Source organism: Oncorhynchus kisutch, linkage group LG2 (genome assembly GCF_002021735.2).
Source record: "Oncorhynchus kisutch isolate 150728-3 linkage group LG2, Okis_V2, whole genome shotgun sequence".
Taxonomy (NCBI): domain Eukaryota; kingdom Metazoa; phylum Chordata; class Actinopteri; order Salmoniformes; family Salmonidae; genus Oncorhynchus; species Oncorhynchus kisutch.
The window spans coordinates 58,465,558-58,481,217 of record NC_034175.2 but is presented as its reverse complement, the minus strand read 5'-3'; positions in this window follow the sequence as shown (position 1 = coordinate 58,481,217).

Below are 15,660 nucleotides of genomic sequence, written 5' to 3'. Positions count from 1 at the left end.
ACTTTGAATCCTGTGGCCAACCAGCAGGCTAAACAGAGCCTCTGGCTCTCAGGACTTCAGCCTCATTCAACCGTTCACTAATTAATGACCTCAGCTTAATGTAATTAACTGTCAGTTCATCAGGTAGGAGATTCAAGCCCTGAGATTTACACACTCAAGTTTCAGATCTTCTCTACCTACACACACATACACGCACAGTGAAACTGTGGCGGGTATTAGACAGGTGTATCCGTTTTGATTGCTTGGCTTCAGATTAATTAGCTGGTCATAATTGTCCAGTGTTAATAATAATAATCTGGCTCCTATGGGGGGAGAGGAAGCAGACATTGACACACTGGAATAGTTATACGTTACACAAGTTTCTTCAGCAAACTTCAAATGTTCTTAGTATACACAGTGGCTCATACGCTTCCTAAGCACACACTTAAAGTGATTTATTTATTTATTTATTACCTTTCATTTATTCAGGGGAACCCAATTGAGACCAGTGTCTCATTTATAATTACATAAATATAGCAACAACAAAAATATTTTAAAAAACCTAAAAGACAGCTATAAATACATTACATCAGTTTATTACAACAAGTTCTAATAGTCAACTGCCCTAACGGCAACAGGGAATCCAGCTGGAATTTGTTTTGTAAGGTATTCCATAACTGTAGTGCATCAAAACCAAAGGCCAATGTACCAAACTGTGTGGAGACAAGGGAGACATCAAGAGTTTGGTATCTCATATTTGTATATTTCAACAGGGAAGTGGAATATGTTGGAAGCTTGTGGAGCAGAGCTTTGTAAAATAATAAGGGAGTAATTAGTGAGGTCCAGCCGACCTTCTGATATAGGATGCTGTCACACCCTGATCTGTTTCACCTGTCCTTGTGATTGTCTCCACCCCCTCCAGGTGTCGCTTGTTTCCCTAGTGTATTTATCCCTGTGTTTCCTGTCTCTCTGTGCCAGTGTATTTATCCCGGTGTTTCCTGTCTCTCTGTGACAGTGTAATTATCCCTGTCTTTCCTGTCTCTCTGTGCCAGTGTAATTATCCCTGTCTTTCCTGTCTCTCTGTGCCAGTGTAATTATCCCTGTCTTTCCTGTCTCTCTGTGCCAGTGTAATTATCCCTGTCTTTCCTGTCTCTCTGTGCCAGTGTATTTATCCCAGTGTTTCCTGTCTCTCTGTGCCAGTGTAATTATCCCAGTGTTTCCTGTCTCTCTGTGCCAGTGTACTTATCCCTGTGTTTCCTGTCTCTCTGTGCCAGTGTAATTATCCCTGTCTTTCCTGTCTCTCTGTGCCAGTGTAATTATCCCTATGTTTCTTGTCTCTCTGTGCCAGTGTAATTATCCCTGTCTTTCCTGTCTCTCTGTGCCAGTGTAATTATCCCTGTCTTTCCTGTCTCTCTGTGCCAGTGTAATTATCCCGGTGTTTCCTGTCTCTCTGTGCCAGTGTAATTATCCCTGTCTTTCCTGTCTCTCTGTGCCAGTGTAATTATCCCTATGTTTCCTGTCTCTCTGTGCCAGTGTAATTATCCCTGTCTTTCCTGTCTCTCTGTGCCAGTGTATTTATCCCAGTGTTTCCTGTCTCTCTGTGCCAGTGTAATTATCCCAGTGTTTCCTGTCTCTCTGTGCCAGTGTACTTATCCCTGTGTTTCCTGTCTCTCTGTGCCAGTGTATTTATCCCAGTGTTTCCTGTCTCTCTGCCAGTGTATTTATCCCTGTGTTTCCTGTCTCTCTGTGCCAGTGTATTTATCCCTGTGTTTCCTGTCTCTCTGCCAGTGTATTTATCCCAGTGTTTCCTGTCTCTCTGCCAGTGTATTTATCCCTGTGTTTCCTGTCTCTCTGTGCCAGTGTATTTATCCCTGTGTTTCCTGTCTCTCTGTGCCAGTGTATTTATCCCAGTGTTTCCTGTCTCTCTGCCAGTGTATTTATCCCTGTGTTTCCTGTCTCTCTGTGCCAGTGTATTTATCCCTATGTTTCCTGTCTCTCTGTGCCAGTGTATTTATCCCTGTGTTTCCTGTCTCTCTGTGCCAGTGTATTTATCCCTGTGTTTCCTGTCTCTCTGTGCCAGTGTATTTATCCCTATGTTTCCTGTCTCTCTGTGCCAGTGTAATTCTCCCTGTGTTTCCTGTCTCTCTGTGCCAGTGTATTTATTCCAGTGTTTCCTGTCTCTCTGTGCCAGTTCGTCTTGTATGTCCAAGTCAACCAGCGTGTTTTTCCCATGCTCCTGCCTTTTCGTTTCTCTTTTTGCTAGTCCTCCCAGCTTTGACCCTTGCCTGTTTCTGGACTTTGTACCCGCCTGCCTGACCATTCTGCCTGCCCTGACCTCGAGGCTGCCTGTCACACTGTACCTCCTGGACTCTGAACTGGTTTTGACCTTTTGCCTGTCCACAACCATTCTCTTGCCTACTCCTTTTTGGATCAATAAACATCTAAGACACCAACCATCTGTCTCCTGTGTCTGCATCTGGGTCTCGCCTTGTGCCCTGATAGATGCAGTGATGAATATTAAAATGGTCACCTGTAATAACGCCGCAAGAGTGCTATGGCAGACGTCATCCAAAGGTTTAAGAGTAGTGGCTGCTGCATTCTGGTAAATGGAATCACCATAGTCAAGAACTGGCAGGAAAGTTGACTGTACAATCTGGATAGTTCACCAAAATTACACATGGGTTTCCTTACCCTGTAAACAATCTATGTACAAGGTATGACAGCAATCCATGCTTTGGTGAAGTTTCCCTGGCAGTGGCTGATATGTTGGCATAAATCCCATGCAAGTCATGGGACCGATATTTTTTTTTAAATCTACAAGTGACTTTGGTGAGATCCACAATCAATTTTAAATACTTTCTAAACATTTGGACATGATGTGCGAAGAATGCTAATAGCGGTCCCATGATTTAAATGGGAATTGTGCTGCAAATGCTAAAACGTTAGCATTTGAAAACAGTGCCAGGGAAACTAAACCAAAGCAAGGATTGCTGTCTTACCTTGTAAATAGACTGCTTACACCAGGGGTAGACAACCCAGGTCCTTCATGTTGTTGATCTAACCAACCTTTAACACCAGGTGTGTTGAATTTAGGCAATCACTGAACTGATCAATTAGCTCAGTTGGTCAGGTGTGGTGCCTATTTGGAATAAAATCCAGCAGTACCTGCGACACTCTAGGAACAGGGTTGCCTACACCTGGATTACAAGGCAAGGAGACCAATATGTCATTTTGTAATTTGGGTGAACTATCCCTTTAAGTTCTTGAGAAGTTTCTAAAAGATGTTGTGATGCTGCCTGGCTGTATGTCTGCGCCCACTGCCCACGCACCAGCCAGTGACCCTGATTGCACAGTCTGTTAATAGAAGCTTTTATCTACTCAGAAGCATCACACAGTCTCACACTTCAACTCTAGAGTGGTTAGCTACACCTACACATGAAACAGGTTAATTGACATCTTCATATACTTCAAGAGTGTTTTTCAGGTCTGATACAGCACCTTTTAAACCGTTACAGGTATATCTAATGTTGACTTAATGGAATTCAAGTAGTGTGTAAATGATTTTAATTGATATACTCCAATACCAATCAGGACAAAACGTATTTATCGTGTGTGGCTGGTGTATCTAGTCAGGTTATGTCTAAGAGGGAGAATTGTCATTTGATGTGTACGGGAACATGAAGTCATACGGTGTAATAATTAGCGTTCAAATATGTATTATTAAATGGAGATAATTATGATAATCTCTAAATACCACATTAATATTTTTCAATATATCCATTAAAAGTTCATGTCTATAATATCAATTCATACAAAATGAAGTGCATTTGATAAAGGGATGAACTCTCCAAACACAATATTCATTGAGTGTACAAAACATTAGGAACATCTTCCTAATATTGAGTTGTACCCCTTTTGCCCTCAGAACAGCCTCAATTCATCAGGGCATGGATTACAAGGTGTTGAAGTGTTCCACAGGGATGCTGGCCCATTTTGACTCCAATGCCTCCCACAGTTGTGCCAAGTTGGCTGGATGTCATTTGGGTGGTGGACCATTCTTGATCCACACGGGAAACTGATGAGCGTGACACACTCAAACCGGTGTGCCTGGCACCTACTACCATACCCCGTTCAAAGGAACAACAATATGTTGTTATGCCCATTCACCCTCTGAATGACACACACACAAAATCTGTCTCAATAATCTCATTGCTTAAAAATCCTTCCTTAAACTGTCTCCTCCTCTTTAACTACACTGATTGAAGTGGATTCAACAAGTAACATCAATAAGGGATCATAGCTTTCACCTGGATTCACCTGGTCAGTCTATGTCATGGAAAGTGCAGGTGTTCATGTCAAGTCAAATTGATTTAAATTGCATTTTACAAGAGACACGGCACACTTTACACAACACACTTTTTCTGATTGGTTTAAAAGGAGGAACCAATCAGATTGCGTGGTCGGAACAAACTGTTTCATAATACTGAATCAAGACAAAAACCTCAAAGTATTGTGAGATGAACACAATTTACACTTTCAAATTCCAAGGCTGTGACTTTTTGTTTACACCTTCACAAGGGCTTTGTGTTTTCTCTGAAAGAAACAACCTTTTGAAGGACTTTTGAGGGACCCAGTCTGTGGAATGTGGACAAACCTCAGTGTGCCTCTATGTTATGGGCCTCTATGCCATGTTACTAAGTCTGGTGTTTATACAATGTGGCCAAAGGTATAATAAGAAAGGTTTTAAACCTGTAGAATATCAGTTCTAGAGTAAGAGCAGCAACAGTACAGAGAGCCAGCCAACATGCCCAACATGAACAGCAGCATTGTCTTCTTCATGGGCCGCTCCTATGAACGCACCTCTGACTGACCTGACATGTACTCCTACCTGCCTGAGCCCTCCTCCCCATCATAATTTAAGTTGGTCATACTGGTCTCTAATGGTTTTAGTAACCACAGTGTGGGCCTGTAAGAACACAAAAATCACCAATATCCACTTTAGTAAGATCAGATTTGAATGTGTGCCAATAACGGCATCAAAGTTCTTTCCAAATGGGCTGCGTTCCATTGGTGTCTTTACCACATGTTTTATGTGTGCAGGCTTTTGTTCTGGCCGAGCTTTGATACCAGGTCTGCTAAGGGATGCCACCTGCCTGAGCCTCCCCTATGATAATGGAACTAATTCCAGCACAGTGTGAATCGCCCAACCATGCCAAGCTGTGTGCCAGGCCATGCCAGGGACTCACATGTATACCGGGTGTCAGCCAGCACACACACATGTACGCGCACACACACACAAACAAGCAAACGAACACACACACATACAAACCTCCACCTCTCAGCTAGGCCCTAAGCCATCCAAACAGAGTACGATGAAGAGGCAGATCAAGTCCTGTCATTTGAAATTCTATTAAGTTGATGGTCTCATGAGTATGACTGTTAAATATGTTGAACTCCTCAACCCTGTAGGAATGGCAGCGGCTCGGGTAGGAGTACATGTTAGGTCAGTCAGAGGTGCGTTCATAGCAGCGGCCCATGAAGAAGACAATGCTGCTGTTCATGTTGGGCATGTTGGCTGGCTCTCTGTGCTGTTGCTGCTGCTCTTACCCTAGAACTGATATTCTACTGGTTTAAAACCTTTCTTATTATACAAACACCTGACTCAGCAACCCTAACCTCAACTCTACCTTAACCCTAACTCTACCCTAAACCTAACCCTACCCTAACTCTACCCTAACCCTAACTATGCCGTAACCGTAACCCTAACTCTACCCTAACCCTAACCGTAACTCTGCCCTAACCCTAACTCTACCCTAACCCTAACCCTACCCTAACTCTACCCTAACCCTATCTCTACCCTAACCCTAACTATACCCTAACCCTAACGCTAACTCTACCCTAACCCTAACCCTAACTTTACCCTAACACTAACTCTGTGCAAACCCTAACTCTACCCTAACCCTAACTCTACCCTAACCCTAACTCTACCCTAACTCTAACTCTACCCTAACCACAACTCTACCCTAACCCTAACTCTACCCTAACCCTAACTCTAACCCTAACTCTACCCTAACCCCAACCCTAACTCTACCCTAAGCCTAACTATACCCTAACCCTAACTCTACCCTAACCCTAACCGTAACTCTGCCCTAACCCTAAATCTACCCTAACCCTAACTCTACCCTAACCCTAACTCTACCCTAACCCTAACTCTGACCTAACCCTAACCTGAACCCTAACTCTACCCTAACCCTAACTATACCCTAACCCTAACCCTAACTCTAACTCTACCCTAACCCCAACTCTACCCTAACCCTAACTCTACCCTAACCCTAACTCTACCCTAACTCTAACTCTAACCTAACCACAACTCTATCCTAACCCTAACTCTACCCTAACCCTAACTCTACCCTAAGCCTAACTTGAACTCTAACTCTACCCTAACCCTAACCCTAACCCTAACTCTACCCTAACCCTAACTATATCCTAACCCTAACCCTAACTCTACCCTAACCCTAACCGTAACTCTGCCCTAACCCTAACTCTACCCTAACCCTAACTCTACCCTAACCCTAACTCTACCGTAACCCTAACTCTAGCCTAACCCTAACCCTAACCCTAACTCTACCCTAAACCTACCATAACTCTACCCTAACCCTAACTCTACCCTAACCCTAAACCTACCAAAAATCTATCCTAACCCTAACTCTACCCTAACCCTAACTCTACCCTAACCCTAACTCTACCCTAACCCTAACTATGCCCTAACCCTAACCCTAACTCTTCCCTAACCCTAACTCTGCCCTAACCCTAACCCTAACCCAAACCCTAACTCTACCCTAACCCTAACTATACCCTAACCCTAACTATACCCTAACCCTAACCCTAACCCTAACTCTACCCTAACCCTAACCTTAACCATAACTCTGCCCTACCCCTAACTCTACCCTAACCCTAACTCTACCCTAACCCTAACCCTAACCCTAACCCTAACCCTAACCCTAACTCTACCGTAACCCTAACTCTACCCTAACCCTAACTATGCCCTAACCCTAACCCTAACTCTGCCCTAACCCTAACCCAAACCCTAACTCTACCCTAACCCTAACTCTACCCTAACCCTAACTATACCCTAACCCTAACCCTAACTCTACCCTAACCCTAACCTTAACCATAACTCTGCCCTAACCCTAACTCTACCCTAACCCTAACTCTACCCTAACCCTAACCCTAACCCTAACTCTACCGTAACCCTAACTCTACCCTAACCCTACCCTAACTCTACCCTAACCATAACTCTACCCCTAACCCTACCCTAACTCTACCCTAACCCTAACTCTGCCCTAACCCTAACTCTACCCTAACTCTAACCCTAACCCTACCCTAACCCTAACTCTACCCTAACCCTAACTCTACCCTAACTCTACCCTAACCCTATCTCTACCCTAACCCTAACTCTAACTATACCCTAACCCTAACTCTGCCGTAACCGTAACCCTAACTCTACCCTAACCCTAACCGTAACTCTGCCCTAACCCTAACTCTACCCTAACCCTAACCCTACCCTAACTCTACCCTAACCCTATCTCTACCCTAACCCTAACTCTACCCTAACCCTAACTCTACCCTAACTCTACCCTAACCCTAACCCTAACTCTACCCTAACCCCAACTCTACCCTAACCCTAACTCTAACCTAACCCTAACCCTAACTCTACCCTAACCCTAACCCCAACTCTACCCTAACCCTAACTCTAACCTAACCCAACCCTAACTCTACCCTAACCCTAACCCTAACTCTACCCTAACCCTAACTCTAACCTAACCCTAACCCTAACTCTACCCTAACCCTAACCCCAACTCTACCCTAACCCTAACTCTAACCTAACCCAACCCTAACTCTACCCTATCCCTAAACCTAGCTTTATGTCCACACCCCGGCTCAACCCTTGCGGTTTTCCTTTATCTGTTTTAGTACACATCCATACTATACAGAACTTCACCATCAGCCATAGAGATACAGAATATTATCAGTAATCACAGAACCATGCAGGACATCACTAAGATTCACAGCTGAACCTTCTGGAGCAGCAGCCATTAAAACTAGTGGAGCTGGCTATTGTTTAATGATATATTTACATTTTAAAGCTTGATTTAATTACACTCAGTGCCCCGCGACTCCTCTTCTCCTATAAAAAAAGACAGGATGAGAGAGGGAGGATGAGAAGTGCTGAGATGAGCTGGGTGCCCTAACTGTCTGTGGGGTAGTTTATGTAGAGGACATGGGTTTTGTTGAGGTTGATGAGCTTCAATGACACCAGTATTACAGAAAATATAGTCATATATTTTGTCAATATAGACAGTAAGACAGATATGTGTCCGATTTTTTTCTCACATGAGAAATAGCGCTCCCATGCTCCTCCTAATCTGATAGTTCCTATTGGCATGACACCATGAGGAAGATGACATGAATGTGTTTACCATTATCATTATACCAGTATTATTTTAACTTCACCTCTATTTGTTAATGATAGCATCTTCCCATCTTAAGATCTCCTGGCGATGTTCTTATCAGGCGGTTGAATAACTTAACTCTAATGAGTTGAGTTGTTTGTTTTCCTGATGCTTTTTGATAACCTTGAAATGTTAATAATGTGGAAACTGATTTCGTATATAACGCCATGAATCGGAAGCACAGAGAAATGAAATTGAATTATTAATATTGCTATTACATGTCATTTCTATGCTGTTACTATGGTATTACATCATTTTATTACTATTCATTACTGTAAAACGGTTACTCTGACAAGTTCTGTCTCCCTCCAGATTGAGAGTGTAAATCAGTAAATATTGCTAATCTACCTAATGCAGTCAATACACTACACACAGTCACATGGCTCTGAAAACATGCCTGTTCATTACATTCCTAAAATAGTCTGCATACCAACGAGGGCACAATTAGAAAAGCTTTCCGTCCCTGGGTGGGTTCCAACCACCAACCTTTAGATTAACAGTCTAATGCGCCAATTGTGCCACAGAGACAGCTGAGAGAGCACACAGCATAAATAAATGCTGTCCTTGGTGCTGAAACCACTCTCTGTTGCACTCTCACTCTAGCCTGAGCTTGGCAGCTGTTTCAGCCAGTCGCTGTTCCTCATTCCTGCTCCTAGAGAGCCACAGGGTTTTTTATTTACATTTTTACAGTGTGTATTTATGTGTTTGTGTTCAGGTATGCTTGCGTGTGAGCTGAATATTTGCATGTGTGCTGAATTATCCCTCTGATAGGATAATTACTGCAGATGACTCCCACACACACATAACCTTGAAAACACACACACACCAGACAGGAGGATGAGTCACACTCTCTGCCCTTTCATTGCTCTTTATATCACCACCCAGCTCTTAGTATAGCTGCTAACCTACCTACCTACCTAGTGTGTGTGTGTGTCTGTGTCTGTGTCTTTGTGCATGCACATGTGTGTGTTTTCAGTGAACCTGTCCTTTGCATTTAGCGCAGCCCTTACCCGTAGGAAAGGTCAGAATGCTTAGCAGGATTATTTGTTTGCACCTTGAAGCATTTGGACTTGGAACTAATTCACAGTCAATGGAAGTTACAGCACAAGGTTATAGACTCTGACACTGTGGCATCACTCCAAGCCCTTTCTCCTGATAGAGACCTAGAGGTGTTTTTTAAAGAGACCTTAGTCTGCTAGATAAGAAAGGATGGGATACAGGATAATAAACAAAAGCAAAGAAGCTGGAACCAGGTTATGATTCTTCCTGTCCCCTTGTCTGTCTGCGGGGGAGAGTGAATGAGGGAGAATGGGAGAGAATGAAGGAAACTGAAGGAGCAGCAATATTAACTCAAATGGGAGTGTGACCAAGCTCAGTAAATGGAAAACTGTCTTTCATCATCACTAAAGTGTCCTCCCCACGACCCTGCGGCTGAAATTAACATGGCGGGGACTCCAAGGAAAATAGTTTCAATTTACTTCTAAGTGGAGTAGCATTGATTCTTGGTTTAACAGTAGGTCCTGGAGGCTCAGAGCACTCTTTCTCTCTCTTTTCCTCTCTTCGTCTTTTCCCTGACTTTATCTCGCTATCTCTCTCTCTTTCTCTGGTAGACTTGCAGGACATTAATGAGGAATTGCCCTTATGTTCGCAAATCGTATATAGCTTAATTAATTTATATTGGATTCATGTTGTTAATCAAACATGTTCAATTATTGAAACTGAATAGCTGGCATACAGTTTAATTTCCTGTGAAATCCTGTGTAAAATTGTCAAGTAAATATGTGTAACATGAATGGAACAGTCCATTTGTTTTTGATTATATCAGCTTACCTATCTAATGAACATACCTTTTTATTTTCAGGTAATTGGCAGTGTGTATCCCTATCATGTCTGACTGTCTGTAGCACCAGCATAATGTCTTTGCCTGCGTTTAGGTATTTCCTTCCTCCAGCACCTGTCCCTATGGGGTTGCGTGTGTTGTATGTAGCATGTTGCATGGAGCGTGACAGTGTTCCCCTGGGACCGGAGGTGAGAAGGTAACTGCCTCACACACACACACACTCACGCACGCACACACACACACACACACACACACACACACACACACACACACACACACACACACACACACACACACACACACACACACACACACACACACACACAGCCTCAGGCAAGTTCACACTCAACACACTAGCTGCCAGGTGGTTGATGGCACGGCAGGTTATGAAAGAGTTTAAAAAACGTGACCTCCACTGAACAAAAAATATAAACGCAACATGCAACAATTTCAAAGATTTTACTGAGTTACAGTTCTTATAAGGAAATCAGTCAATTGAAATAAACTCATTAGGCCCTAATCTATGGATTTCACATGACTGGGAGTAAAGATATGCATCTGTGGGTCACATATGCCTTTTAAAAAAGTAGAGGCGTGGATCAGAAAACCAGTCACTATCTGGTGTGACCACGATTTGCCTCATGCACATCTCCTTCACATAGAGTTTATCAGGCTGTTGATTGTGCCCTGTGAAATGTTGTCCCACTCCTTTTCAATGGCTGTGCGAAGTTGCTAGAAATTGGCAGCAATTGGAACACGCTGTCATACACATTGATCCAGAGCCTCCCAAACATGCTCGATGGGTGACATGTCTGGTGAGAATGCAGACCAGAACATTTTCAGCTTTCAGGAATTGTGTACAGATCCTTGCGACATGGGGCCATGCATTATCATGCTGAAACATGAGGTGATGGCGGCGGATGAATAATAATTCCACGTGACCTTGAGTCACAGTAATCTCCTGTTATGCACTCTGGACATGCATTGTTAGTACCCAACTTGCTAACTACCATCAGGTCCTAATGGTCTGGTACTCAGGGCTCTATTGTTCCTCCGTCAGGTCCTAATGGTCTGGTACTCAGGGCTCTGTTGTCCCTCCATCAGATCCTAATGGTCTGTTACTCAGGGCTCTATTGTCCCTCCATCAGGGCCTAACAGCCTGGTACTCAGGGCTCTATTGTCCCTCCATCAGGGCCTAACAGCCTGGTACTCAGGGCACTATTGTCCCTCCATCAGGGCCTAACAGCCTGGTACTCAGGGCACTATTGTCTGTCTAACCACTCTGACATCAATGCAAATACATTCAAAAATCACATAAAACACTTCATCAAAACAGTATGTGCTTTTAAAACTCACCTTACTGTGATGATCAATTTGAAGAAAGAAGTTCAACAGCAGGTTGAAACTGAGTGGAAAAAAATGTGGATGTTATTTCAATGGACAACGAAATGGACAGCACTTTCTCAGGTGATTATTAATTTAAAACACCATATGCATATTAGAGATTTTGCATATGCATAGGCCTATATATGAGCCCAAGCCCATAACACAATATATAGTTTTACACATGGCAGATATGATTTTGAATGGCAATTTTTTTTAAATAAAAGATGTCTTTTGTACATAATTGGCCAAGCCTACACTCCCAAATTAAACAAATTCTAGTAATGGCCTTTGAGTGTGGACTGTATTATTATGCATACTGGATGGACTGGTTACCTTATGCTATACTGCAGACTTTCTATCCATGAGTTTGGGAAATAACTTCTAGGCCTAGACGGAGCTGTTGGTTTATTGATTGTGCAGGGTGGCTTCTAGAGTTAGCCTACAATTGTAGTGTATTTGATTTTGAATAGCCTAGTAATGAGAATTGTTTATATTTTCATAATGAATAGGCTGACACATTACCGTTAGCTACAGAATATCTTACCACCGTTTGTTTCCATCTCCTCCTCTCTCTCATTAATTCCACGCAGTTTAATGAAATACGTTTTTTTGAGAAAACATATTACTATTGATGTTCACGAACAGATTTGACTTGGTTTCCCAAGGATTGGGTAGCTGCAGGAACAGGGTTGGAGAGTCAATGGCATACAGAGTTTGGGCTGAATGCTCATCAAACAGTGGTTGATGCATGGAGTGAGATAACCGTGGGAAAGTGGCCTCCGTTCCCTATTGAGTGCATACAGAACATATATTTTTTTCCCTGCCCCTGTTCCTGATTATTTGATAATGGGCCATTCAAAACTATTTTTTAAAACTTTAAACTTAATAGTAAAGACAAGATTAAATTGAGAATAGTCTGATGGGTGAAAATATGATCACTTGATGAGAGAACAGTGTGTGCAGCCTGGGGCAAGGAACAGAGTGCAAGCTTTTTTGCGTTGTTCTCAAATCATTAATAGTCTATAGTCTCATCATGCAGCCCACATATCTTTTGATTTCTAAGACATCCTAAGGTTTGTGTCATTCACAACTAAAGTTGGAAAATAACTCTTTAAATCTGGTGCTGACTGGTTGCTGACTGGGTGCTGACTGGATGCTGGCTGGATGCTGACTGGCTGCTGACTGGGTGCTGACTGGTTGCTGACTGGGTGCTGACTGGATGCTGACTGGATGCTGACTGGGTGCTGACTGGGTGCTGACTGGATGCTCACTGGCTGCTGACTGGCTGCTGACTGGGTGCTGACTGGTTGCTGACTGGGTGCTGACTGGATGCTGACTGGATGCTGACTGGGTGCTCACTGGCTGCTGACTGGCTGCTGACTGGGTGCTGACTGGTTGCTGACTGGTTGCTGACTGGGTGCTGACTGGATGCTGACTGGCTGCTGACTGGCTGCTGACTGGATGCTGACTGGATGCTGACTGAATATTGACTGGATGCTGACTGAATACTGACTGGATGCTGACTGGATGCTGACTGAATACTGACTGGATGCTGACTGAATACTGACTGGATGCTGACTGAATACTGACTGGATGCTGACTGGATGCTGACTGGATGCTGACTGGATGCCGACTGGATGTTGACAGAGTGCTGACTGGTTGCTGACTGGTTGCTGACTGGTTGCTGACTGGATGCTGACTAGATGCTGACTGAATACTGACTGGATGCTGACTGGATGCTGAATGGCGTGTATACATTGACCCTAACATCCTCTGAATGATCTCCCATTGCCTTTATGGATCACACAGCAGCCCTGGTCAATACTACTGGGGCTGCTGGTGCTGCTGGGGCTCCACCACACCTCGAACCCACACACACACACGTGCACAGACACACACGCACAGTGACAGATATTGACATTCCCCAGGCTGGAGACAGTATTGATTTCCCAGTCAGAGATACAGAGACAAAAACACACTGACTAGAGGGCATCAAAACACAGTGTCTGCAGACCTGAACACACATTACCATCTCCAACACTGCTTTTGAAGCACTACAATATATTCCAAAAACACGGACTTGAAAGAAAAATTCCATTGATGGAGCAGTACGGAAAGAAATGTAATTTGATTCTGAAGATGTCCATGTGCTAGCTAGCTATTTATTCCATGACAGAGGAGAAAAAAGTCTGAGCTGAGTTTTATTTATGAGCTGTTATTTGGAAGATGGGAGAAGCTGGAAATTATCGTCTCCCTGCTCTGTGTGAGTTTCTTCAGAGAGAGGGAGACAAAGATAGACTGTGTGTGTATGTGTGTGTGTGTGTGTGTGTGTGTGTGTGTGTGTGTGTGTGTGTGTGTGTGTGTGTGTGTGTGTGTGTCTGTGTGTGTGTGTGTGTGTGTGTGTGTGTGTGTGTGTGTGTGTGTGTGTGTGTGTGTGTGTGTGTGTGTGTGTGTACACGTTCAACTATATTTGTGAGAACCAGAAGTCCTCACAAGAATAGTACACCAACTAAAATTCAGAGAAGTCACTTGTAAAAAAGGCTATTTTAGGATTAGGGGTTAGGTTCAGGGTAAGGAATAGAGGTTAAGGGTTAAGTTTAGGGTTTGGGTTAGGGTTTAGGGTTAGGTTCAGGGTAAGGAATAGAGGTTAAGGGTTAAGTTTAGGGTTTGGGTTTGGGTTAGGGTTTAGGGTTAGGGGTTAGGTTCACGGTAAGGAATAGAGGTTAAGGGTTAAGTTTAGGGTTTGGGTTAGGGTTAGGGTTTAGGGTTAGGGGTTAGGTTCAGGGTAAGGAATAGAGGTTAAGGGTTAAGTTTAGGGTTTGGGTTAGGGTTTAGGGTTAGGGGTTAGGTTCAGGGTAAGGAATAGAGGTTAAGGGTTAAGTTTAGGGTTTGGGTTAGGGTTTAGGGTTAGGAGTTAGGTTCCGGGTAAGGAATAGAGGTTAAGGGTTAAGTTTAGGGTTTGGGTTAGGGTTTAGGGTTAGGAGTTAGGTTCCGGGTAAGGAATAGAGGTTAAGGGTTAAGTTTAGGGTTAAGTTTAGGGTTTGGGTTAGGGTTCAGGGTTAGGAGTTACGGTTAGGGTTTAGGTTCAGGGTAAGGAATAGAGGTTAAGGGTTAAGTTTAGGGTTTGGGTTAGGGTTTAGGGTTAGGGGTTAGGTTCAGGGTAAGGAATAGAGGTTAAGGGTTAAGTTAAGGGTTTTGGGTTTGGGTTAGGGTTTAGGGTTAGGGGTTAGGTTCAGGGTAAGGAATAGAGGTTAAGGGTTAAGTTTAGGGTTTGGGTTAGGGTTTAAGGTTAGGGGTTAGGTTCAGGGTAAGGAATAGAGGTTAAGGGTTAAGTTTAGGGTTTGGGTTAGGGTTTAGGGTTAGGGGTTAGGTTCAGGGTAAGGAATAGAGGTTAAGGGTTAAGTTTAGGGTTTGGGTTAGGGTTTAGGGTTAGGGGTTAGGTTCCGGGTAAGGAATAGAGGTTAAGGGTTAAATTTAGGGTTAAGTTTAGGGTTTGGGTTAGGGTTTATGGTTAGGAGTTACGGTTAGGGTTTAGGGTTTAATGTTAGGAGTTAGGGTTATGGTTAAGGATTAAGGGTTAGGATTCGGGTCAGTTTTAGGGTTAGGGAAAATAGGTTTTTAAATATGAATCAATTGTTGGTCCCCAAAAAGTTTTCACTAGTGTGTGTGTGTGTATGTGTTTGTATGTGTGTGTGTGTGTGTGTGTGTGTGTGTGTGTGTGTGTGTGTGTGTGTGTGTGTGTTAGAGAGAGAGAGAGAGAGAGAGAGAGAGAGAGAGTCAAATCCGTAGATTTAGTGCTAACCTTGATCAGGTGGCCAGAGGTTATTAGTGCCAGTATCAGCTGTGAGTTGAAAAGCGTTTATCCTTTATAATTGATGATGCAATTACTGTCTATGTAAGCTAATTCCCTGCTTCTCCACTTCTAGTACTGAGGCCATACAT